The sequence below is a fragment of the Ovis aries genome, chromosome 2, assembly GCF_016772045.2.
Source record: "Ovis aries strain OAR_USU_Benz2616 breed Rambouillet chromosome 2, ARS-UI_Ramb_v3.0, whole genome shotgun sequence".
NCBI classification, from domain to species: Eukaryota; Metazoa; Chordata; class Mammalia; order Artiodactyla; family Bovidae; genus Ovis; species Ovis aries.
Genome location: NC_056055.1, coordinates 193,338,180 through 193,364,478, shown reverse-complemented (window position 1 = coordinate 193,364,478; position 26,299 = coordinate 193,338,180). Strand labels below are relative to the sequence as shown.

At 39.6% G+C, this 26,299-nt stretch overlaps 1 protein-coding gene across 6 annotated transcripts in view; it reads left to right on the top strand.

Moving 5' to 3' along the window:
• Positions 1–26,299, top strand: part of STAT4 (signal transducer and activator of transcription 4) — a 104,592-nt gene that overhangs the window by 8,392 nt on the left and 69,901 nt on the right. The window contains exon 2 of one of the 6 annotated variants that reach the window (XM_042244005.2): positions 19,807–19,900. The exons of the other annotated variants lie outside the window; for them this stretch is intronic. The gene's annotated coding sequence lies outside the window, so the exon portion shown is untranslated. The remainder of the gene's footprint in view (positions 1–19,806; positions 19,901–26,299) is intronic. 6 annotated transcript variants of the gene reach the window in all.

Below are 26,299 nucleotides of genomic sequence, written 5' to 3'. Positions count from 1 at the left end.
AGGCACAAACACTTAGCTTCCAGCAACCTTTTACTGTCTCTTTTCCTCAGATAAAATGACTTTAAAATAATTAAAATGGTGCATATTCATAATTTTAAAAATTGAAGCAATATAAAATATGCAAAGAAAATATGAAATAATACAAAATCTACTGCTAAGATATAACCATATTAATATTTGATAAACATCATTCCTAACATCGCGCTCTCTCATTCCATGTGTGTGTGTATATATATATATATATATATATGGATGGATAGTAGAGCAGGCTACTTTTGACATTTTATACTCCGTTGCTATCAGTATCTTTGTAGCCTCCTGTTTCCCCACCCCCAATTCCTCTCTGCTCTCTCCCCACTCGCAGTAATCACTAATCTAAATTTTGCATTTATCAGTCTCTTTCTTTTTGTTACAGTTTCCATATATTGGCATCTTTAGATGATATATAGGTTTGCAAGTTACCAAATATCACGTAAATAGGATCACACTTTTTATCCTATTCACATAAATAGGATCACATGTTTGTTCTTCATGACTTTTCTTCGTGCAACATAATTCCTGAGATTCACCCATGTTGATGTATATAGCAGTAGTTCATTCATTTTCGTTGCTACATAGTATTCCATCGTGTGACTATGTCATAGTTTATTTATTTTACTGTTGATGGGCACTTGGGTTATTTCCGTATTTCCATGGAGAAGGAAATGGCAACCCACTCCGGTACTCTTGCCTGGAGAATCCCATGGAGGGAGGAGCCTGGTAGGCTACAGTCCATGGGGTCGCAAAGAGTCAGACACGACTGAGTGACTTCACTTCACTTCACTTGCTATTTCAGACACTGTGGTCTGAATATTCTTGCGTGTGCCCTTTGGTGCATGCAGTTCTCTGAGACATAGACCTAGGAGTGAAACAATGAATCTTGGGTTATGTATATCTTTAATTGTACTGGATCATGCCAAAATTGTTTTCCGAAAATAGTTATACAAGTTTATAGTCTCCCAGTAGAGTAAGAATTCTGGTATTCTTGTCCATACTTGTAATGGACACATGCGTGCATGTATGCATAGTTGCTAAGTTATGCCCAATGACTCTTTTTGACCCCATGGACTGTAGCTCTCCAGACTCCTCTGTCCATGGGATTTCCCAGGCAAGAATATTGGAGTAGGTTGCCATTTCCTCCTCCAAATGACATTCCTGACCCAAGGATTGAACCTGCATCTCCTTTGTCTCTTGTGTCTCTTGAATTGGCAGGTGGATTCTTTACCACTGAGCCACCTGGGAAGCCCAATGGTCATGTATCACGTACCTACCAATCTGGTTCTATATCCATCTAATTTCTTCAGTTTAGTTTATTCTTTGTCTAACTTCTTTATTCAAATACTTAATTTCCAGCCTTTTTTTCCTTATACATGAATCTAACACTATACATTTTTGAGTGAGAGAAATGTTCTATATACTTTAATATGGAGTGCTCTTGTTCATATTTAATCTAAATGTTTCATTAGTCCAGTTATGACTTCCATTTCTAGCTAGCTAAACTCAAAAATGGTCTCACTAAAAATACATTAAAATGCTAGGTAAAATGTAACAGATTTTAAATGCATAGATAAATTTATCACAAATTAAGGCAAGTTATAGAACCAAAGGGCTTCCCCAGTGGCTCAATGGTAAAGAATCTGCCTGCACTGCAGGAGAAGCGGGTTTGATCCCTGAGTCAGGAAGATCCTCTGGAGGAGGGCACAACAACCCACTCTAGTATTCTTGCCTGGAGAATCCCATGGGCAGAGGAGCCCAGTGGGCTACAATCCATAGGGTCACAAAGAGTCAGACATGACTGAACCAGTTGAGCATGCACACAAACACACAGAACCAAAAAAAGTTTTAACTATAAAACAGAATTGTGAGTAGGAGCTGAACTGGTGCCTGTCATATATCCTGTCATTTATCCATGTGCATGCATGGCAAGTAACTTCAATTGTGCCTGACTCTTTGTGACACTTTGAACTGTAGCCTGCTGGGCTCCTCTGTCTATGGGACTCTCCAAGCAAGAATTCCTTCAGGGGAATCTTCCGAACCCAATGATCGAACGCGAGTCTCTTATGTCTCCTGCATTGGCAAGCAGGTTCTTTGCTACTAGCACCACTGGGAAGCCCATCATATATCCTTCAGTTCAGTTCAGTTCAGTCGCTCAGTCATGTCCAACTCTTTGCAACCCCATGAATCACAGCACGCCAGGCCTCCCTGTCCATCACCATCTCCCAGAGTTCACTCAAACTCACGTCCATCGAGTCTGTGATGGACTCCATCTCATTCTCTGTCGTCCCCTTTTCCTCCTGCCCCCAATCCCTCCCAGCATCAGAGTCTTTTCCAATGAGTCAACTCTTCGCATGAGGTGGCCAAAGTATTGGAGTTTCAGCTTTAGCATCATTCCTTCCAAAGAAATCCCAGGGCTGATCTCCTTCAGAATGGACTGGTCGGATCTCCTTGCAGTCCAAGGGACTCTCAAGAGTCTTCTCCAACACCACAGTTCAAAAGCATCAATTCTTCAGCACTCAGCTTTCTTCAGGGTCCAACTCTCGCATCCATATCTCCTTAGATTCTAGAAATACAGGCCCCAAACACAGTAAATAAAAAGAAAGTATAGGACACCAGAGAGAAAGAAAAGATCCTGAAAGTGGCAAGAGAGCCCAAATGTATTAACTACTTAGAAATGAGAAAAACTGAAAGCCAAATTTAAAAGAGTATCAAGTGAGATAAGAGTGTAATATCTTCACAGCACTAGAATACAGTATCCAAAACTTAGAATTCTATACCCAGCTCAATCATTCTGAAAAATTAAAAGTTTTGTATAATACTATACAAAATCTACAACGGTATGCTGACAGAAGGAATTACTAAAGGAAATCAGACACAGATGATAAGCACACATGTTAAAATTTCAGAAGTTTCACTGCAAAAAAGTAAAAATAGAGTACATGAAAGGTTGAAAATGTGCAATAATATATCAGAAAAAACTATTCACTGTGTGGATCAAACTTAGCTGTTCTAAGACAAACTATAGTTTTTACAAGGATGTATCTAAAACATGAAATAAAAAAGTGATGAGATCAAAGACGTGAGCCTGGGCTGCCTTGTATAGAATCTTGTGGGCCCTGGTAAAGATTCTGAGTCTTATTCTGAGTATGATGAGGAGCCATTGAGAGGTTTGGGCAAAGGTGTGACATGAACAGATTTCTGTTTTTCAAAGCTTTCTCTGATCTTTAAATGAACTGTAGTTAGTCAAGAAAGAATCAGGGCAACATGTTAGAAAATCCCATTGATTTTTGAAAGCAGTATACTGAGTCAATCTTTTTCTATTATTAGGGTTTATCAACTCTTTAACTTCCAGAAGTTTTTGCTTTGTGCATTTGTTATTATGTTGTGAGGAGCATAAGTACAAAATAGTATTGGTGAATTCAACTTAAAAAAATTCATATAAAATATTCTCTTTGACTCGTTTATTATATTTGCATTTTGAAATTTTATTGTGTGGCTTTCTTTTTGTTACTGTTTGCTAACAGGTAAATGACTCTATCTTTCCGTTTTCATGCTTTGTCACTTTGTACTGAATATTTTATAAATATCACATAGCCAATCTTATTATCTGGTCAACAAATATTAGACAAGTTCTTATTATATTATCAGTTACATCTTAAGCACTAGGAATACAATTGGAGGAAGTCATGAAGTTTACAGTATAAAAAATACACACCTCCTATGTATTGTTTTTAACTTATAGGAGCTCAATGGCTGTCCATCACAAATTAGTATCAGGAAGTAAGGGGAAACAAACAATAGCAAAGTTGTCTGATTAAAAAAAAAAAAACACAAAAACCTCCATTAGAAGGCTGAGTTCAGGGTTTTGGTGATTAACTCTGTGGTTAGTAGTCCCATCACCTACAGAACATTTTTTACCCACCAGGGTAATGAGTCTGTTAGTGAGAGTTTTAGACTCTATGTGTGAGGGAGCACGAGCAAGTGCAAACCACACCTGACATGTTCTATTCTCTGCACTCTTGTGGCCTCTTTGTCAGAGGTGTTTGGATTTGCCTGAACAAAAATGCATGTTTGGGTTTAGAGGTCCTCTAAAGTTGGGTAAACTGTAGTTCCTTCTGGTCCAGTCTGTAAAAATCCTACTGTTGGTTCTGAGTATCGAGCAAAGTGAGATTTTTAACATGACAAGGTGGAAGATTAGAAGCACATTTTTGTAATATGATGGAGAAAAAAGTTTGTTTTTTTTTAAACTATTGACTGGCTCTGAATCTACCAGATGGTCTCCTCCAACTCGTGCTGCTTTCTTAGTTCACTCCTCTTCCTTCCCCTCTGTACACGGTATACAAGAGAGGCGACAAGGTGACCTCAGCCTCCAATCTGAACAAAGCCTGGTGTAGCCAGTCGGTGTCAACTCAGTTCAGTTCAGTCGCTCAGTCATGTCCGACTCTTTGCGACCCCGTGAATCGCAGCACGCCAGGCCTCCCTGTCCATCACCATCTCCCGGAGTTCACTCAGACTCACGTTCATCGAGTCCGTGATGCCATCCAGCCATCTCATCCTCTGTCGTCCCCTTCTCCTCCAGCCCCCAATCCTTCCCAGCATCAGAGTCTTTTCCAATGAGTCAACTCTTCACATGAGGTGGCCAAAGTACTGGAGTTTCAGCTTTAGCATCATTCCTTCCAAAGAAATCCCAGGGCTAATCTCCTTCAGAATGGACTGGTCGGATCTCCTTGCAGTCCAGGGGACTCTCAAGAGTCTTCTCCAACACCACAGTTCAAAAGCATCAGTTCTTTAGTGCTCAGCCTTCTTCACAGTCCAACTCTCACATCCATACATGACTACAGGAAAAACCATAGCCTTGACTAGACAGACCTTAGTTGGCAAAGTAACGTCTCTGCTTTTGAATATGCTATCTAGGTTGGTCATAACTTTTCTTCCAAGGAGTAAGCGTCTTTTAATTTCATGGCTGCAGTCACCATCTTCAGTGATTTTGGAGGACAAAAAAAAATAAAGTCTGACACTGTTTCCACTGTTTCCCATCTATTTCCCATGAAGTAATGGGACTGGATGCCATGATCTTCGTTTTCTGAGTGTTGAGCTTTAAGCCAACTTTTTCGCTTTCCTCTTTCTCTTTCATCAAGAGGCTTTTTAGTTCCTCTTCACTTTCTGCCTTAAGGGTGGTGTCATCTGCATATCTGAGCTTATTGATATTTCTTCCGGCAATCTTGATTCCAGCTTGTGTTTCTTCCAGTCCAGCGTTTCTCATGATGTACTCTGCATAGAAGTTAAATAAGCAGGGTGACAATATACAGCCTTGACGTACTTCCTTTTCCTATGTGGAACCAGTCTGTTGTTCCATGTCCAGTTCTAACTGTTGCTTCCTGACCTGCATACAGATTTCTCAAGTCTGAAGGAGCCAAATGAAAGCTTCAGTCCTTCAGGTTATTTTCTACAAATGGGCAGCAGCCAATTTGCCATTTTCATGCCACAGTTATTTTCCCAAATCCTCAGGACACATCCCTATTTTCCTTCTGAGATAATTACCTGATGCCAGTATCACAATGCTCACATTTCATAGGCTAAGAGACCTGCAAGTCATGCCATTTAAGATGAAATGTAGTTCAGTGTCAGAATTTTGTTTGCTGCATAATCTGGGACAGCCAACAAAAGGTGGATAGTGTACATCACAATGCTCATGCACATCACACTAAACTGGAAATCCCAGGGGATCAACTCAAGATCCCACCCACCTGAGACTTCATTCATGGATCATTTTTTGCATATTCCTCCAAGCCTTTATCTTATCGAGGCCTGCCAGGATTGCTCTCCCTCCTTATTAAGTCTTCTCTCACAGTGTATCAAGTGTTCGTAACGATTTGTTCTTTCCTTCTTATGAAATAATTGTTTGTTTATAGTCCATATGTATTTAAATTCCAAATGATGATTTGGATTTCTTACAGTCACAACAGAGTTGGGAACATTTGAGCTGGTTCTAAGAGGATGATTCAGAACTCTGACAAGAAGGAGGGAGGGAAGGGAATCACGTACAGAGGAAAAGCAGGAGCAGGAACATGACAGGGAAATGAATCCCCATCCCTCAAACAAGCTTGGCACTTCAACCATTAAAAGGGGGTTTTATGAGGACCTTGTATGAGGTCCGTCTAGTCAAGCTATGGTTTTTCCAGTGGTCATGTATGGATGTGAGTTGGACTATAAAGAAAGCTGAGTGCTGAAGAATTAATGCTTTTGAACTGTTGTGTTGGAGAAGACTCTTGAGAGTCCTTTGGACTGCAAGGAGAGCCAACAAGTCCATCCCAAATGAAAACAGCCCTGAATATTCACTGAAAGGACTGATGCTGAAGCTGAATCTCCAATACTTTGGCCACTTGATGCGAAGAACTGACTCATTTGAAAAGACCCTGGTGCTGGGAAAGATTGAAGGCAGGAGGAGAAGGGGACAACAGAGGATGAGGTGGTTGGATGGTATCACCAACTCAATGGACATGAGTTTGAGTAAACTCCAGGAGTTGGTGATGGACAGGGAGGCCTGGCATGCTGCAGTCCATGGGGTCACAAAGAGTCAGACACGACTGAGTAACTGAACTGAACTGATGAGGACCTTGAATGCCATGCTAAGCAACCTAGACAGCATATTAAAAAGCAGAGACAGTACTCTGTCAACAAAGGTCCGCCTAGTTAAGGCAATGGTTTTCCCAGTAGTCATGTATGGATGGGAGAAGGCAATGGCAACCCACTCCAGTACTCTTGCCTGAAGAATCCCAGGAATGGCAGAGCCTGGTGGGCTGCCATCTACGTGGTTGCACAGAGTCAGACATGACTGAAGCGACTTAGCAGGAGCAGCATGTATGGATGTGAGAGCTGGACTATAAAGAAAGCTGAGCACCAAAGAATTGATGCTTTTGAACTGTGGTGTTGGAGAAGACTCTAGAGAGTCCCTTGGACTGCAAGGAGATCCAACCAGTCCATCCTAAATGAGATCAGTCCTGGGTGTTCACTGGAAGGACTGATGTTGAAACTGAAACTCCAATACTTTGGCCACCTGTTGCGAAGAGCTGACTCATTTGAAAAGACCCTGATGCTGGGAAAGATTGAGGGCAGGAGGAGAAGGGGATGACAGAGAATGAGATGGTTGGATGGCATCATCGACTCAATGGACATGAGTTTGGGGTAGGCTCTGGGATTTGGTGGTGGACAGGGAGGCCTGGTGTGCTGCTGTTCATGGGATTATAAAGAGTTGGACATGACTGACCGGCTGAACTGAATTGAAGAAGTTTGGGCTTTGGCAGTGGGGAGCCATCAAAGGTTTTTAAGCCAAGTGGGACATGAATGTAGGTTTTTTTGAAAACATATATAGAGCAATCTTTCTCTCTAGAAAGACCCATCCCTTATCTGCTGTAGGCAAAATAATTTTGGAGAATTATCCTAAGACTTAAAGCTTTTTCTTTCCTCATTCCAGCCGCTATTCTCCCTCTTCTCAAAACATCTAAATTTAGTGATTGGATAAGTTTTATTTCCCCTAATACAAAGCCTAGCTATAGTGTTCCCAAGGGAAAGAAAATTTTTTAAAAAATCATTCTTTTTTTTTTTTAATGATTTTTTGATGTAGGCCAACTTCTAAAATCTTTATTGAATTTGTTACAATATCGTTTCTGGGTTTTTTAAAGATGTTTCTCGGCTTTTTTGCTCCCGAGGCATGTGGAAGCTTAGCTCCCTATCCAAGAACCAAACTCCAACCCATGTGCAATGAAAGGTGAAGTTCCAACCACTGGACTGCCAGAGAAGTCCCAAAACTAAAGATGGAGCTAATGAAATTTATCCAAGAGCTATCATGAAAAGTCCAGACATAGGGACGAGGCCTGAGTCTGTCAGCCTGACAGACTGTAACAGAAACTTTTAGAGGAGCTGCCAAAGCTCAGAGAGAGCAGTCACCCCCAAGGATATAATGAAATAGATTTCTATAGCCCCTCGTATGATGACTAATCTCACCATTGAGAACGTGGGTGGAGAGACACAGATGCCAGTTGGGGCAGAGGATATGAAAATGTTAAGTGTCATAAGCTGATGTTTACTATCCATGGGTTCCATTTGCTGGTGGCATCATGGTGACTGAAGAAAAAGCTGAGCAGATGTTCATCTTAAAAGTGGAATAATTGTATCATTCTGCCAGCAGTTTTCTTTTTTTTTTAATTAGTTTCTTTTTTCAGTTGTCCCCATCTCATGGAGATGCAGACTTATAGGAAACCTTAGTTAAACTTTTCTGAATCCACTGTGACCTGGAAACTTTCCAAAGAGATACTTAGTCAAAACCAAGATAATTTATAAGACTTGTTTGTTACCTTAGTGTTTGCTGCTTTAAATATTTCTGTACAAGTTTAGTAAAAGCATAAAGATTGGAGCAAAAATAAACAATCCACTTGTAAACAAGTTAGTCAGTATAATCCAAGTTTGTAAGAAACCATTTTACGTTAGCTTTAAAACTGTGATCTGAGTGAATAATGGTCAAGTTGCTATCTAAACTTAGTATATAATTGGATTTAGTTCATAGTACCTGTGTGTTAAGCCAATTCAGTCGTGTCTGACTCTGTGATCCTGTGGACTGTAGCCCACCAGGCTCCTCTGTCCATGCAGTTTCTCTAGGCAAGAATACTGAAGTAGGTTACCATTTCCTGCTCCAGGGATAGAACCTGTCTCTCTTATGTTCCTGTACTGGCAGGTAGGTTCTTTACCACTAGCAACAGCTGGGAAGTTCTTAGTTCATAGGCATTGAATGATTGCCTTTAATTGATCCAAATAGCTTTAAAGGTATCAATTGTAATTTGTCAATGAAAAGTTCATTGTTTGGGGAAGAAGCTATTTTCTCACCAAGCCATCAGTTCCCCTCTGGGCTTATCTTACTGATTTCTCCAGAAATGACCTGGGAGACAGAAGATTGGCTCAGTTGACACTTATCTCTCACACCACTTTCTTTAAAAAAAAATCAGGGTATAGAAAGGCAATGCCAAAGAATGCTCAAACTACTGCACAATTGCGCTCATCTCACACGCTAGTAAAGTAATGCTCAAAATTCTCCAAGCCAGGATTCAGCAATACGTGAACCGTGAACTTTCAGATATTCAAGCTGGTTTTAGAAAAGGCGGAGGAACCAGAGATCAAATTGCCAACATCCGCTGGATCATCAAAAAAGCAAGAGAATTCCAGAAAAACATAAATTTCTGCTTCATAGACTATGCCAAAGCCTTTGTGTGGATCACAATAAACTGGAAAATTCTGAAAGAGATGGGAATACAGACCACCTGACCTGCCTCTTGAGAAACCTATATGCAGGTCAGGAAGCAACAGTTAGAACTGGACACGGAACAGAGTGGTTCTAAATAGGAAAAGGAGTACATCAAGGCTGTATATTGTCACCCTGCTTATTTAACTTCTATGCAGAGTACATCATGAGAAACGCTGGGCTGGAAGAAGCACAAGCTGGAATCAAGATTGCCGGGAGAAATATCAATAACTTCAGATATGCAGATGACACCACCCTTAAGGCAGAAAGTGAAGAGGAACTAAAAAGCCTCTTGATGAAAGTGAAAGAGGAAAGTGAAAAAGTTGGCTTAAAGCTCAACACTCAGAAAACGAAGATCATGGCATCTGGTCCCATCACTTCATGGGAAATAGATAGGGAAACAGTAGAAACAGTAATCCTGTGATTGGCTGCCTTGGTCAAGAACATAATGACATCACCTTCTGTGTGTTGAGTACACAGTGAGGTGCTAACATGGTACAGGCAGCCAAGAACTATGCTTACCAGAAAAATGAAGACCCTCCTGTGTGCCTGGGGAGTCAAGAACCTGCCTGTTTTCTGTCCTTTAATCTGTCATCTCTGTCTCAGTTGCAAGATGTGGAAATGAGAAAATAAACAGCGTCATATCAAACTAAAATAAAAACCAGCCAACTGCCTTTTCTATTTACCAGGTTTTCATAACTTACCTCATTTCTGTCAAGATTTCTTTGGGAAAAATTAATATCTCATTGGTTCTCTGTAGTTCAGTATACCATCAACTCAGTATTTCTCCTCCTCTAGACTCTTCTGTATCCTTCTCTCAACAATAAACAGTCTTCCCAGAGAAAGAGGTAGAGATGATAGACAGACAGACAGAGGCTTCATGGCAACAGTGTGCAGCATAGAGTGGCAGAGGTGACCACTTAGGCATGGAGACCTGTCCGGACATTACTGCAGTAGTTCAAGGGATGTTGAGCTGGGCAATGACAAAGGTGAAAAAAATGTGCTGGAGTTGTGAGATAACTTGGTAAAAGAATGTATCATTTAATGCGTGGATAGATATGAAATGTGTGAGATGGCAGAGCAAGAAATCAGAGATGACTGAGAGTTTTAGTCTGGGTTACTGTATGATGTTGATGCATAATGATTACATTTGGGGCAGGAAGTGGGATAACAAGGTAAGTTTGGTAAATTCTAGTGGAGTGCAGCAGAAAGTTAACGGAAAGTGACTAGAACTAATGTGTCTGCATACTTACCTGTTTTCTCCACAAAGCTGTGATCTCCTTAGCATGTTCATCTCTGCATTCCCAAAATTTAACACATTCAGCACATAGTAGGGGCTCAGTGTCTCATTTAATAAACAGTGTAGTTGATGTTGAAAATGTGAATCTCTCCTTGCTACAATCGTATCCTAAATAAATGGAGCAAATGTCATGTCATCATTGCGATTGCAGTTTAGCGTCCTTAAACTCAACTTTGATAATAAAACTTTCTTGCTGAAATCACCAGTTTCTAAAGATGAAGGGGATTGGGTTTGGGAAGATGTGTTTTTTTAGAGTGTGTCGTACATGTGAAAGAATTTGGACTGGATGGGACCAGAAGCAGAAAAAGCTGAGAAACTTTTGAGGAAAGGATACAAAACCACAGTCTAGAGTTTTTATTCATATATATATATATATTTATTTAATATGCACAGTATGATGATTTGATATACATGTACATAATGAAAAGATTACTGCAGTCAAGCTAACTAGTATTATCTCAGGTATCACTTTCGTGTGTGTGACAAGATCACCAGAAATCTACTCTCTTAGTGTATTTCCATTATTTGATACATTATTAACTATAGTCAATCTTGCTGTACATAATTGCAACTTCCCCACTCCTCCAGTACCCCCAAACTTCTGGCAGTCACCTAAAACATCCATATGGTTAAATCTTTCATTTCTCCTGGCAATGTTTTTCACCTACGTTCTTCTGTAGGTCTTTCCTATCTTATGGATGTATCTTACTTTACCCCGGAGAGGCAATGGCACCCCACTCTAGCACTCGTGCCTGGAAAATCCCATGGACGGAGGAGCCTGGAAGGCTGCAGTCCATGGGGTTGCTGAGGGTCGGACACCACTGAGCGACTTCACTTCCTCTTTTTACTTTCATGCATTGGAGGAGGAAATGGCAACCCACTCCAGTGGTCTTGCCTGGAGAATCCCAGGGACAGGGGAGCCTGGTGGGCTGCCATCTGTGGGGCTGCACAGAGTCGGACACGACTGAAGTGACTTAGCAGTACTTTACCTGGTCTTCTAAAACTGGGCATCTAGTTTGCAGTTTTCACTCCATTGCATCTCTACAAGTATAATGAAATTTAAAACCTCATGTCTTTTTTTTGCTTGTCATTTTAAGTGCTATAATTATCATCTTAAAGTGCTGTGTTGCTATCAAACACTATTCATTCTCCCCCTCCTATATTCTCATCTATAAGCAAGAAGCCAAAGGGCAAAAACACATTACCAATGGTGTCCCACCCTTTGGTTTTTAAAACCACAGCTGAACCACTTCAATCTATTTCCTGTTATTTAAAATCTCTAGGGAAGGCTACTGCATGAACAGACTTTGTAGCTTTCCAGTACCAACACGGTTATCAGAAAATGCCTTCTTTTGTCATTTTGCTATAAATTAAACCCATTTTCCCATTGTTCATTTGTCAGTGAATGAAAGAACTTATCACTGAATGGAAGAATATCTATTTTTATTTTTTTAAAATAGTTCTCCATGAATTAGAAAACAAACTGTATTGGGGGCCCTATTAATTTCCCATGTCTTTAACTCTTAGCTCTATATATTGGTCCTAAACTCCAACCTTGCAAATCAACTAATAACCATGCAGTTGTTGGTAATCTGCTCTATAGGAGCCCTTTTAATAAGCATGTGAACACTTTAGCTTCAGGTCTCCTCTCAGAGGCAGCCAACTTTCCTGAGTTATTAAGCCTCAAACAACACACATCGAGAGCCTTATAGGTGGTTTATCTCTGAGTTCCTATAGATTATATCTTTCTGCTGATGTAGTTCAATATTATAACTACTGATTTTTAAAGAACTTTATTTTTTATCACAAGAATATTTGTGTGTTGGATACATATCCAATAATGAAAGTTTAGAAAACATAGATAAAAAGGAAAAAAGAATAATCTGTAATCCCATCTTTAACTGATAACCATTGTTAACATGATACTATTATAAAATAATATATTATAGTATATTTCCTGCCAATGATTCCACTCAAATATATCTTTTAACTTAAAAAAATTGATATTGTTTTATATCCTTCCTAAGCCTGCATGTATGTGTGCGCGCTAAGTTGCTTCAGTCGTGTCCAACTGAGACCCTGTGGACTGCAGCCTGCCAGGCTCCTCTTTCCTGAGCATTCTCCAGGCTAGAATACTGGAATGGGATGCCATGTCCTTCTCCAGGGAATCTCCCTGACCCAGGGATCAAACCTGAATCTCCTGCTTTGGCAGGCGGATTCTTTACCATTAGCACCACCTGGGAAGCTTAATACAGTTAAATAATCATCCAACCAACCAACCATGGAATAGCATTCCATGCCATTAAATTTTTTTTTTCAGCATTATTTGTATTCACCTATTATTTGGATATTTACTACTTTTTCCTTATTTTTCACCAATATAACAAGTGAAGTGCACATGTTGTTTAGTGACTGAGTTATGTCTGACTCTTTTTGAGACCCCATGGACTGCAGCCTGCCAGACTCTGCTGTCCATGGGACTTCTTAGGCAAGAATACTGGAGTGGGTTGCCGTTTCCTTCTCCAGGGGATTTTCCCAACTCAGGGATGGATCCCACGTCACCTGCTTTGCAGGCAGATTCTTTACCACTGAGCCACCAGGAAAGCCCCAAAGTACACATACCTGTTATTAAAGTTTCATTCACATTTATGATTATTCTGTTAAATGGTGGGTTTTAACACTATGCATCAAAATCATTTATAGAGTTGTTGTTTTTAATACATCCACTGCTGGCATGAATGTAAACTGATATATTAATGAGAATAATACTACTTATTTTATTAAACTATCAGACAGTAGGATTTTATTTATCATGCGCATAACAGTTTAGTATTGGTTAGTCTGTAGATAAGTGGGTGGCTTTCATTTTCATTACAATTCAGGGATCCAAGTTCCTTCCACACAGGGCTTGGCTATTCCAAAGGGATCTCTTTAGAGATAGGCAGGAGCTGGAGAAAGAGAAAGAGCATGAACTCACAGCCACATCAAACATTCCTTGGCCCAGAAATGACACAGTATATCTATATCCCATTAGCATGAACTAGTTACACACCTTCCACACCATGCAAGGCATGCTAAGCAGTGTAATCTCTGGATGAACTGCCACTTCACACTTCAAAGGGGAGAAAAGAAGCAGGAATTTGGGGGAACAAGTAGGTATGTTTGCCACATTTGGTAAAACCATTTTTGAAAAGCAGTTTGTCAGTATCAATGTTTAATGCAACTCATGAATTCCATTTGTGGATATTTATCCTACAGAAGTTCTTACACAGGTAAAAAGGATATCCATACAATTATGTTCACTGTTTTGTTATTTATAATAGCAAAATGTGAAAATGATCTCAAACGTCCATCTTTAAATAATCTCAATTCTTTTGTCATTGTCCCGTCACTCAGTTGTGTCCAGCTCTTTGAGACCCCATGGAATGCAGCACGACAGGCTTCCCTGTCCTTCACCATCTCCCGGAGTTTGCTCAAACTCATGTCCATTGAGTCAATGATGCCATCCAACCATCTCATCCTCTGTCATCCCCTTCTCCTCCTACCCTCAATCTTTCCCAGTATCAGGGTCTTTTCTAATGAGTCAGCTCTTTGCATCAGATGGCCAAAGTATTGGAGCGTCAGCATCAGTCCTTCTAATGAATATTCAAGGTTGATTTCCTTTAGGATTGACTGGTTTGATCTCCTTGCAGTCCAGGGGACTCTTAAGAGACTTCTCCAACACCACAGTTCAAAAGCATCAATTCTTCATCACTCAACCTTCTTTATAGTCCAACTCTTAATTCTTAAATAAGTTGAATTATTTCTGTTGGATAAACAGTTATTAAAATATTAGATCTGAATATGCTGAAGTGGAATAATGATATATGTTATGGGGTGAAGAAAATGCAGAACAACATATTCTGTGTATTACCCACAGGGAGAGAGGGAAAGTAGAATATGGAGCTGTCAGCAATTTTTAACTTTTCTATTACCTGAAATTTAAAAAAAAAGTCCAATTGACATGAGTATTTTCAAAACCCAGATTCCCAGACCTTGTCCCAAATCGACAGAATCATAATCTCCCGGGAGTGGGGCCCAGAAATCTGTAGTTCATATAAAAGCCTCACAAGCGATTCTGATAAATTGCCAGGGTTGAGACCACAGCCTTAGGGTAAATTTCTAAATGTGGAATTACTATGTCAAAGGGTATGAAAAATGTCAAGGCTCTTGATCAGAGTTGCTAAATTGTCCTTTAGTAATGTACCATTCACACTCCCACCAGCAGTGTGTAAAAGCTCATTCTATCATCAATGCTGAGTGGTGCAAAGTGTTTTAATCTTTGCCAGGCTGATACATGAAAAATGGTATATCTGATTTATTTCGACAGAAGCACTTGTTTGTTGCATTTGGTTCTCTTTGGGGACATTCTGTCCCATCTATCTTCCTCTTGAATTGTGTAGAAAGATTCATCATGCTAAATTAGCGTTCCATTATAAAAATCGCTTGGGGAGCTTGTTAAAAATTTCTAGCACCCACTTCCAATTCTGACTGAGCAGGTCAAGAATGTGGTTTGGGGATGTGGATAGGAAGGTAAGATTCACAAAGTTTACAAAGGAGCAACACATTCCAGGCAGAAGCAACAGAAGACAATATGAATAATGGTGGGTATAGTTTATGAATGTTTCATATGCCTAGAATAGAGGCATTGCTCATGACTTGCCCTGCCCTCTGCTCCCCTTTCCTCCCATCATCTATTAAGTTCCAGTCCAAGACCTCTTTCTGTGTCATTAAAAATCCACATTGATTTCTCCTTCCTCTCCACTCCCCCAGCCCTTTGTGTCCAAACAACTTACCCTGACAATCACATGCTGCAGTTACTTTAGATAGACTGACATTGACCTACAGAAATAAAGATACAATCTTCTGAAAATTGTGGAAGTATTGTTTCAGGACAAGAAGAAGTGCCCCAGGATAGCCTGGAACATAGTCCTGAAGTAAATTACTTTTGTGTTGACACTAAATTAGAAGCATTGCAACTCTGTAGAAGCTGAAATTTGAAGTCAAATGGACTTAAAGAATTAGAAATGAGTGCTTCTCTGTCGAAACAAAACAGAGGGCACTTTTTATCTTCCAAACTGGCAAAGTTTTAAAAACCACTCGGGCTGATTGCAGACTGAGCAACCTGGGTGATTCTTATAATCAGACAAGTCTGGGAAAGCGTGCCTTTCCATCAGTGTTCCCAACACTGCCTGCTTATTAGAATCATCAGAAACACCTTGAAAAATTCACCATGCTCAGCCAACCCCACCCCAGAGATTGTTTCAGATGGGTTTTTTTTTAAACCTCCTCAGATGACTATAATGTGTAGCCAAGATGGAAACTCATCAAAAGTAATGCAGAACAACCAGGTGTAGATCTCACATATAATGGATTCCATTATTTTCTGCCACTTTAAATGTAGGGGATAAGTGAGTTGCTTTTCCAGTGGAAATGATTCCCAAGGGTTTATTTACCATCTCCCTCAAATCCGTTGTCATCCGTTATGAGAACTTGGAGTAAATTTACTTTCATTTATTCATTCATCCAACAAGTATGCATTGAGGAGGTTCTTTGCCAGCAGTCTGCTGATGTTGGGGATATTGACTTCATGGTGTGTATAATCTACCAGAGCAGATGGAAATTAAATAAGTAATTGCAAGTAATTACACTGGAGCTGAATCTGTGAGTAGGCTTCAACCATTAAGGACCATTCCTAAAATATGCCATCTTTGTCTTAATTGAATGCAGTGTGTTTAAGAACAACTTTTCTAATTCTTTGAGGTTATTTCTCCTATTTTATTATAAATCAGTTATTTTATTAGAAGATAATTTTCTATACTACTCTCAACTTTTAACATTTCTCAACTTTAGTTAGGCTATAGTTTTTTTTTTATTATGACTAAGCTGATTCTTCTTTACGTAAACTTTAGATTGCAAAGTAATTGTATATCAACAAGACCAGCTGATGATGGCTTGAGTTCAGGTTGGAATGTAGTGGCCAGTATGATCCTGTAGAGAAGGGGATTCCAGATCCTAGGTCTAAAACTATTACATTATCAAACTGTTTCCCTCTTGTCAACACCAATGGACCAAGGGTACATGTGTACTTGTCTTGCTTTGGGGATGGAAACAGTGGAAGGAACCATCAAGATTTCCATCTGTCAGTCATGGCCCTTACCTAAGTATTTCACGTTATAAGCAGGATACATTCCAAGCAAATGCTATTTTTCTGATAATCCAGTATCATTCAAAGTTTATCTCATGATCATAAGGTTCATTTGAACATGGGTTCCATGACCATAGGTCCATTAATTCCATTTGACCAATCTCTTATTCCTGCAAGAATTAAGCACTACTACATAAAAGACACAACCTTCTCTGGCATTTTCACTTAATCCTGCTTGAAAAGGCAACAGAAGACCTAGTATGTAGAATCAGAGTACATTTTTGGATCCCTCAAGAATTGATGTATACAATTATTATATTCTTGGTATAATGTACATAAAATGATTCCTAATTTATTAAGGAATTCTTCACTGTGCATTGGTAGGAAGGCATTATTTCTGAGGACCAAGGTTATGTACCAGCCTGGGCCCCCAAATAGTTAAATGTAGCCTAAGATCCTCATTGGAAACATGGAACTATAAGCTATTGCAATTTTGCTACAGTGGGAGCATCATCCTGTCCAACTGTACACAGGCGAATAAAGACCCTAATGAGACACGATAAAAATGATGCATAGGCTTTTGGGGAGTCTGATAAAGTAGCATTAAGCACAAAGCCAATGCAGATGCTTTTCAAAACAGTAGAACTTTCAAAGTCTTGAAGTATGGTTGACAGGCTATGCCTTGCACAAATGCATGAGACTGGGGGACAAACAGGGATCTCTTGTATGACACTGTGTCCTGATGTGAGACTGCCTAGGTTGTTTTATTACAAGTCACAGTAAGTCATCCTAGGGACCAACAGCTGCTTTGTTTTTCTTGTTTTTTAAACTTTTTTTTTTTTTTTTTTTGGTTCGCACCACATGGCTTGCAGGATAGTGCCAAGTCCTACCTGCCTGTGAGCCTGACCCTTCCTCAGCTGAGACATATCCAGTTTTTCATCCTCTTGGGTTGGCATTATTTATGATCCTATCTGACATCATGAGGCAAGACATGACCACCGGCCACAAGGGAGAGTCCAGTGTACACATGACTACTCCAGGTGCAGTTGAGGCATCTTACTGAGTGAGGTCAGGACTTAAAACTCGTCCAACTTCAGGGCTGTGTCTGCTTAACTAAGAAATTATGGAGCTGGGAGAATGGAGTTGCTCTTTTTGCTTCAGTGAGGCTGTACGTGTGAGGAGGCTGTGTTCAAATACTTCTAAAAAAATGATAAAAATGAATTTACACAACAGAAACAGACTCACAGACTTTAAGGTTATGGGGTAGTGGGGAGGGATAGATTAGGAGTATGGGATTGACATGTACATACTACTGTATTTAAAGTAAAATGCCTTTCAATGAAAAAGAAATTCTTATAAGCGCAAGGTAAAAGCACATAAACTAAAAGGAAGTACACCTCAGTGCTTAGTTTGGAACAAAACCTAGAGTTTAAACTAGCCTTTTACCCTTTTCATCATCCTGCTTAAAGTCATGAAGAAAAACTAGAGGACACAATACAGATTAAATCCAGCTCCTGCTTCAGAGCCCAGATCAAATCATACTCTCTCATTGGATCGATCTCTCACTCCTAAGAAGAGTTATTTTCTTCTCTGGGCTTTGAAAAGTATCTTTGTTCACACCACTAATAAAGCAGACATGTCATGGCTGTTTACACATCTATATTTTCTATTAGATTGTGAGTTTTTGAGAGCAAACAGCCTGAAATCACTTTAACAAATGATCTTTTAGTGAACTGTTTTTTGATGAACTGAATTTATATGACAGTAGAATTGTGTTTTATTCAACTTTCCCCATCACTGAGCACAATCTCTGGCACATCACAGATGTTCCTTAAGTGTTGGAAGAATTGAAAACCAGGTAATTTTTCTTTTTATGTTTATAAAAGTAATGCACTTCCATGCTTGTCAAAAAAATGTGGAATATAGAGGAAAATATCAACAAATTTACCTTTTAATCAAATAAACTAATGTATACTACCACATCAGTTTTGAGAACAAAAAAAATAATACTAGCAATGATGATGATGTTCAGTCACTCAGTCGTGTCCAACTCTTTGCGACCCCATGAACTGCAGCATGCCAGGCTTCCCTGTCCTTCACCATCTTCCAGAGTTTGCTCAAACTCATGTCCATTGAGGCAATGATGCCATCCAACCATCTCATGCTCTGTCGCCCCCTTCTCTTCCTACCTTCAAACTTTCCCAGCATCAGGGTCCTTTCCAATGAGTTGTCTCTTTGCATCAGGTGGCCAAAGTATTAGAAATTCAGCTTCAGCATCAGTCCTTTCAGTGAATATTCAGGGTTGATTTCCTTTAGGATGGACTGGTTGGATCTCCTTGCAGTCCAAGGGACTCTCAAGAATCTTCTCCAACACCACAGTTCAAAAGCATCAATTCTTCGGCGCTCAGCCTTCTTTATGGTTCAGCTCTCACATGCAACCTTCTTTATGGTCCAGCTCTCACACCACAATGTCATGGTGTTACATGACTACTGGAAAAACCGTCGCTTTGACTAGATGGCCCTTTGTTGACAAAGTGATGTGTCTCTGCTTTTTAATATGCTGTATAGGTTGTTCATAGCTTTTCTTCCAAGGAGCAAGTGTCTTTTAATTTCATGGCTGCAGTCACCAGCCACAGTGATTTTGGAGCCCAAAATTGGAGTAGCAATGATGACCACGCTGAAAACAAAGCATATGAAATTTTGCCATTAGGGGTGGGAACATACCTTCCCCTGACCCAACAAAATGCCGGTTCATTGCTAAATTGAATGAAAGCAGAACTCTGTCCTCTTCCATTTTCATATTTGCTGTCTCCTCCTCCAAAGGAATCTCTAATTTCTCTACCCTTCAAGGGGGCATTATTAATAACACTATTTAGTGATATATTTTAGTAGGGAGAGCCCCAGGGCTCTGCCTGAGACGAAGGTGACATCATATGTGATAAGTTGTGTCGTGGTATTCTCACTAGAACTGACTTCATATTTCTAATAAAGGCTCAGCTGAAAAACAGAAAATGGAAAACACAAATTATGCAACTGAGAGTTGTAACTTCCTGTTGAACTTCATGGAGGAGGTGATAAAAGAACAGTAAGAGAGAAACTTTTAAATGCTTTTTTCTTTAACATATTGTTTCTTCTTTTGTTTTTCCTACTATCTATACTATACACAGAGAATACTATATTATCTATTTATCACAGTATATGTATAGGCATCCTAGAAAAATAATATTTTAGATATGGAAGAGACCATAAGAAAAATGAATATGTGTGTAACAAATAACCAGCAAAATAGTTTTTTTAATTTATTTTTTATTTTTTTACTTGACAATACTGTATTGGTTTTGAACATTGTTTTGTTAATGGTCTCATTATCATGATCTTGAATAAACTTCAGGCTATACATTTTTAAAAATTTTATGTCTTGTTCAATTTTAGAAATGCTATTAGCAGCCGAGCATTACATACAACCACACTTAAGGCTTGGGGGTATTTCATTAATTTCACTGAAAATTATTCTCCTGTCTATATTGCAATTTAGTTGCTTAAACGAAGTCTAAAAAGCTACCTATGTTGTAAAACAACTGTGACCCAGACTAAATTCTAACAGCAGCTTCCTGTATATCACACCTTTGCTCAGACCACAGCTTTCTTAAGAAACAGTGTATTTTAAACATCAGATTTGATCAACCATAAACTCTAGGCCTTAGAGTCTAGGGGAACCTCCAGTCTGTGGCAGTTCTGGGCAGAAGAAAAAGACGTAAAAATACGTATGAAAACATTTTCTCTATATAACTCACTTTCTCTGTTTTAAAAACCTCTAACGTTCATACAACATTCTCTGTGGCTCTTGGGGAGAACTTTCTCTGTGAAAAGCTGCTTTTAAAAACATTTTAAATTTCCACAGATTTTCATTATGCTGATCTCTGTAATTATTTTCCTTGATACTATTTCCCAAGTTCTTTTGTTGAAACTCCCTAATTCTTGTCCTTAACCTATTTAATCCCTCTTCCAAATGACAAGAGATGGTGAGGGTTGTCCCCAGTGACGTCTAGTTGCCTTCGTGCATCTCTCTGGGGAGGCCAAAACTTTCCTTGAGTTTCTTAAACCAGCTCATCCTTGTTCAAGTTTGGCTCCCTTGTGTGAATTTCTGAGCATTGCTTACATCAAACTTTTTAAAATTTGTATCAAATTCAACACTTTCCTTTCTCTTAAATTAATACATTTCAAATAAGAGTTTGCCTCCCACATCTCAAGTGCTATATCCTGAACCTATCATAGCTCTAAGGTTAAAGGAACAACTACAATATAGGGCTTTCCTGGTAACTCAGATGGTAAAAAAAAATCTGCCTGCAATGCGGGAGACCTGGGTTCAATCCCAGGAAGAGTATTCTTGCCTGGAGAATTCTTGGACTGGAGAAACCGTCCACAGGTTACAAAGAGTGGGCTAGGACTGAACAACTAACACTTTCACTTCATTTCACTTCACAGTATAAAAGTGAAGGTCAGATTCAAAGAAGGGAAAGATGGAGGGAGGTGATGCTTATTTGGTGTGGTTTTCCGAGCATCCAGATCAGTGCCTGGCAATACCTGTTGTTTAATACAAATTTGTGGAATGAATGAATGAATAAATAAGTTGCGTCAGTAATGTCTGCAAGCATTGGCAGGATTTTCATAAACAGAGGTGTGAAAGATGTACAAAGCCATGTATGCAAAGGCACAGAGGTAGGAAAGCAATGTGAAGAGACATAGGAACCTGGACTAGGTGATTTGTGGTCACCCTTGACTCATGCACTTGAGTCTTGGGAAGACGGGTCAGAGCAATGGAGGACTATATGCGTGCTCTTCACATGAGGGAGCACAGGGGACTGGCAGTGGGGTGCAGGGGAGAAAGATGCTTTTCCTTAATATTTGCTCTACAAATACATAGATATAGACATAGGACTACAAATTGTCCATTTACTCTGAGTCCCAGAATACTTATTAACTACATTTGAGAAATGACCTTGAATTTCCTTCTTGTGATTTCTTCAGGTTTAAGGTGCTCGAGAGCCCTAGACTTGAAGTGAGAGTGTCTGTGTTCCATTCATTAGCTGATGACTTACCCCACTTCTGCTTCAGTTTTCTTAGCTATAGAATGGGGGTACTAATAAGCCTTACCTCACATGGCTGTTAAAACTAAGATGATGTTTGAGAAAGTAATAACAGTAAAAACAAAAGTCTCATTTTTCATAGATCAGTTCATTGCTTCTTTTAGGTTCATTACTATCCTATATTCTATGTCGATTGTGCCACATTATCTGCTTACATGTCCATACATGTTCCTACCTGTTCTTGAATACATCTTAGAATAACGGTGCATGCTTAGTGTATGTGGAGTCCATTCTGATACCTACTTTCATTAGCTCTTTTAATCCTCACAACAATCCTCTGAGGTAGCTACTGCTATTGTCCCCATTTCACAGATGAGAGAACTGAGGCGTAGAAAGGTCACACAGCTAGGAGGTGAAAGAACTAAGATTCAATCTCAGCTTTTCTGACACTAAAGACTGTGCCTCAAATAGCATACACACATAGGTACTTTCCCCAATTCTGAGTTTATATTTCTCTGAAAAATATAGTTTATGATAGTTTTAATAATATTGAGGTATAATGGCATATAGTACACACATAAAGTGTACAATTTGAGAAGTTATGACATAAGTATCCACTCATGAGACCATTACCACAGTCAAGATATGAACATTTTTATCATCACTTCTAAAAACTTCCTTGGGTCCTCCTGTATACCCCTTCCTGCCCTGGGTTCCTTCCACAGGAAACCACCTATCTCCTTTTGCATGCTAAAGGTTAGCTTGCATTTCTTAGAGGCTGTTTTTCTTTTAAAATAGAATTAAGTTGTTTTTTTTTTTAAGATTTACTAATTTATTTATTTTACTATTTTTGGCTGCACTGGGTCTTTGTTGCTGCACATGGGCTTTCTCTAGCTGTGGTGAGCCAGAGCTCCTCTCCTTTGTGGCGCTTGGGCTTCTCATTGTAGTGGCTTCTCTTGCTGTGAAACATGGGCTTTAGGCCCTCAGGCTTCAGCAGTTGCAGCAGTGGGGTCAGTCATTGCAGCTCCTGGACTCTAGAGCACAGGCTCAGTAGTTGTGGTGCTTGGGCACACAGAATTAGCTGGGCTTCCCAGGTGGGTCAGTGGTAAAGATTCCACCTGCCAATGCAGGAGACCTGGGTTCAATCCCTGGGTCGAGAAGAACCCCTGGAGAATGGCAACCTACTCCAGTATTCTTTCTTGGAAAATCCCATGGACAAAGGAGTCTGGCAGACTACAGTCCATGGGGTTGCAAAGAATTGGAGATGACTTAGCAACTGAGTGTAGGCACACACACACACATGCACACACACACCCGCATGGACACACACACACACACACGTGCACACACACACGCACACACGTACACGCACACACGCACAGGCTTAGTTGCTCCATGGCATGTAGGCTCTTCCTGGATCAGGGATCAAACCCATCCCCTGCACTGGCGGACAGAGTCTTAATCACTGGACCACCAAGGACACCCTTGCGTTTTTATGTAAATATAACCACACCTTGTACTGTCCATTTAAACTGGCACCCTCAGTCGCTAAGTTGTGTCCGACTCTTTGTGACCCCATGGCATCTTTAATGCATTGTAATTACTCGAGTTTATTCCTTTCTGTTGCTGAGTAGTATTCCAGCAGCATGGACATATTGTAATAAGTTTGGTCTATGATAAGTTTTAATAATTTCCCATACTCTAGAATATGCAGGAAGTACAAAAGCAAATTATGTTCATAAAACTTGTGATATTCTGATCCTTAATTTATATTTTTCTTAATACTCATGCCATGTTTCCCTGAAATATTAAGTAGATGTCTAAGCTAAAAAAGAATAAGATAGAGAGTTACAAGGGGAGAGAGCACAGGATGGATAAGAGTTTGTCTCCCAGATGTGATATCTCTCTGGTCTTTCAAAACCATAAGTTAATTTTGAAATTTTACCCTCACAGGCATGCACATAAAATCTGTATTTTTGAATTCTGTGCATAAAATTCTGCATTTGAAATATTATGTTTATAATTAAATTAATCTAATATGGTGCTACAAACTATGAAAACTCACTCTGTGATCCAGTGCTTCAGTTGTATCTGTTGAAAAACATACATCTTTTCCTTGATAATATAGTTGTAAGTGGCCAATAAATGTTCCCACTTTAAAATCGTATTTCCTCTCCCTGTCCGTCCCAAGTCCTTTTTTCTAGAGACTTCTTTAGGCTCCCAGGGAAAATAAGGACTCCTTTTACCATTCCTGGTATAACACATTTCATATACTTTCCTCCCATCACCTATCACAGAGACAGGCACAAAACTAGTACTGGAATACTTGTTGAATAAATGCCTGAACGGGACCTTTTTATCCTAGCACTGGCATATAGTTGTGCAGACTGAGGACTGGGAGGGACTGTCCATGCCAGGAAAGGCATGAAGCACTGTCTCTCTGGGGAGACTGAGGCTATTGTGTGGTTGGCATTTGCTGCAGGGGCCTTGTAGATGGTGCTGTTAGTTGTTGGATCTTTGGTGGAAGGTGACAGCTCAGATTAGAAACCAGAGGTTTGCTAATTGTGATCTTTCTTTGTGAATAGGCCCCCCCACCCTAGGAAATATAACAGCTTATCAAAGGCCATGTAGCATAGCTTGGGTGTTGACACACCCTCAAAGTCAGTGATGAATAAACCAAGTACATTGCCATTGTGCAAAGTCAGAATATTTGTTTCCAGGGAGTTGATCAAGAGACCCTTGTGAGACTTTAAGTCTTAGAAAATTGACCATGTTGAGTGAGAAAGTGAACAATGGCAAACTTGTTGTCAATATCAATAGGTTTCCTTAGTCAATATTTCTGGGTCTACAATTAGCCCTTTGGCCACCAATGGTTGTTCTGTGTGTGCTGAGCCTCCGTCGACCGCACTTGCTCCCACTCCAAACAAGAAAGCCAGAATCGAACTCTAAATGAAAACATAAACACATAAAACTACTGGGGTTGTTTTGAGAGATGGAGTAGGACATAGGAAATAACAGGACTGAGAAATAAAATGTTCTCAAGAACATTTTAAAAACCGCTGGCATAAGATAAATTCAATGCAACATAAAACTTAAAGAATGGCCAACCTGTGTAACCTTCTCCCTTCACCATGATAGAAAGACTTCCGGAGGAACAGGAAAATTTGGTCTGGATTTCAGGTCAGCTTCTAACAAGGTCAGTGAACAGGGAAGCCACTTTACTTTGAGGATGCTCATTTCCCCCTCTGTGAACTAGTGATTCATGGCATTTGTCTTAATCAGACTACTTAGAAGAGAACTAAATGAGATCAAAGGGAGGACAGACAAACTGAACACAGGACTTAGCACGTAGTATTCAACAGATTTTTGTTGTATGACTGCCCCTCAAAAAGCCTCCTCGTCTTAGCTGCACAAATGGAGAACATCATTCAGGCTTTGCTCCTTCTCTTTAAAAATATTTCTTTATATTTTATAAATTTCCTGAAAAGCTGAATTTTCATCAGAACTTCTTTTCTGCCTCTCTTCTGTATCTATAAAATGAGTATAAATCCACCTGCCTCCCAAGGTGTGTGTGAGAACCACAGGTAATCAGGGAAAGTGCTTACTGCATACCCAGCATACCACCACTCAACAAGTATCTAAAAGCACTGCTTTTTCTCAGGAGCAGAAACACACTGCTGATTGCTAATACTAGTCAGTATGTGAACCATTCAGAAAGGTGGAGAGTGCCTTTGACAAATAGGAAAGTAAATAAAGCTAATATTTTGTAATTTTCCATTAGAAACCAGGAGGTTTCTGTTTTTGCCAAATGGAAAAAGATTTGTCACATGCAGTCTGATTATTCAGGTAGTTTAGTAGACATGGAAAATTCAATTTTAAAAAGCTATTTTGTTAGTGACTCTCTATCAAATTTTTAGGGGTATGTATCCAGAGTTTTAGAATTTTAGGGGAGTTTCCATTAGTGAATAGCACTTACTTTGGCTGTGACCTTTTGGCTGGTTTAAACCTGTTGGGTCCAACCACAGAATCATGGTCCCAAGACACAAATTTGTTTTCTCATTTTAGCCTGTTCATCACCCCTGTTTTGCTGATGCTGACCAAAAGGTTTCCTTTTGCTAAGTAAGAAAAATTCATCTGCTTAGCCTCGTATAACTTGCATGCACAAGCTGAAGTGAAATAAACCTTATTTCACGTCCCTTTCTTCTTCCCCCACCGCCTCCTCTTCATTTCATATTTGACTGATTTATCCTGAACACACCAAAATCAGTTTCTGATTCTGTTTCTCAAAGCATCACTGCAAGTAAGTGAAAAAGTATCAGTTTCCAAAAGAACAGATATTCATGTAGAACAGCACTGCAGCTATCATTACATTTACAGATAAATAAGCTCCCCTTTTT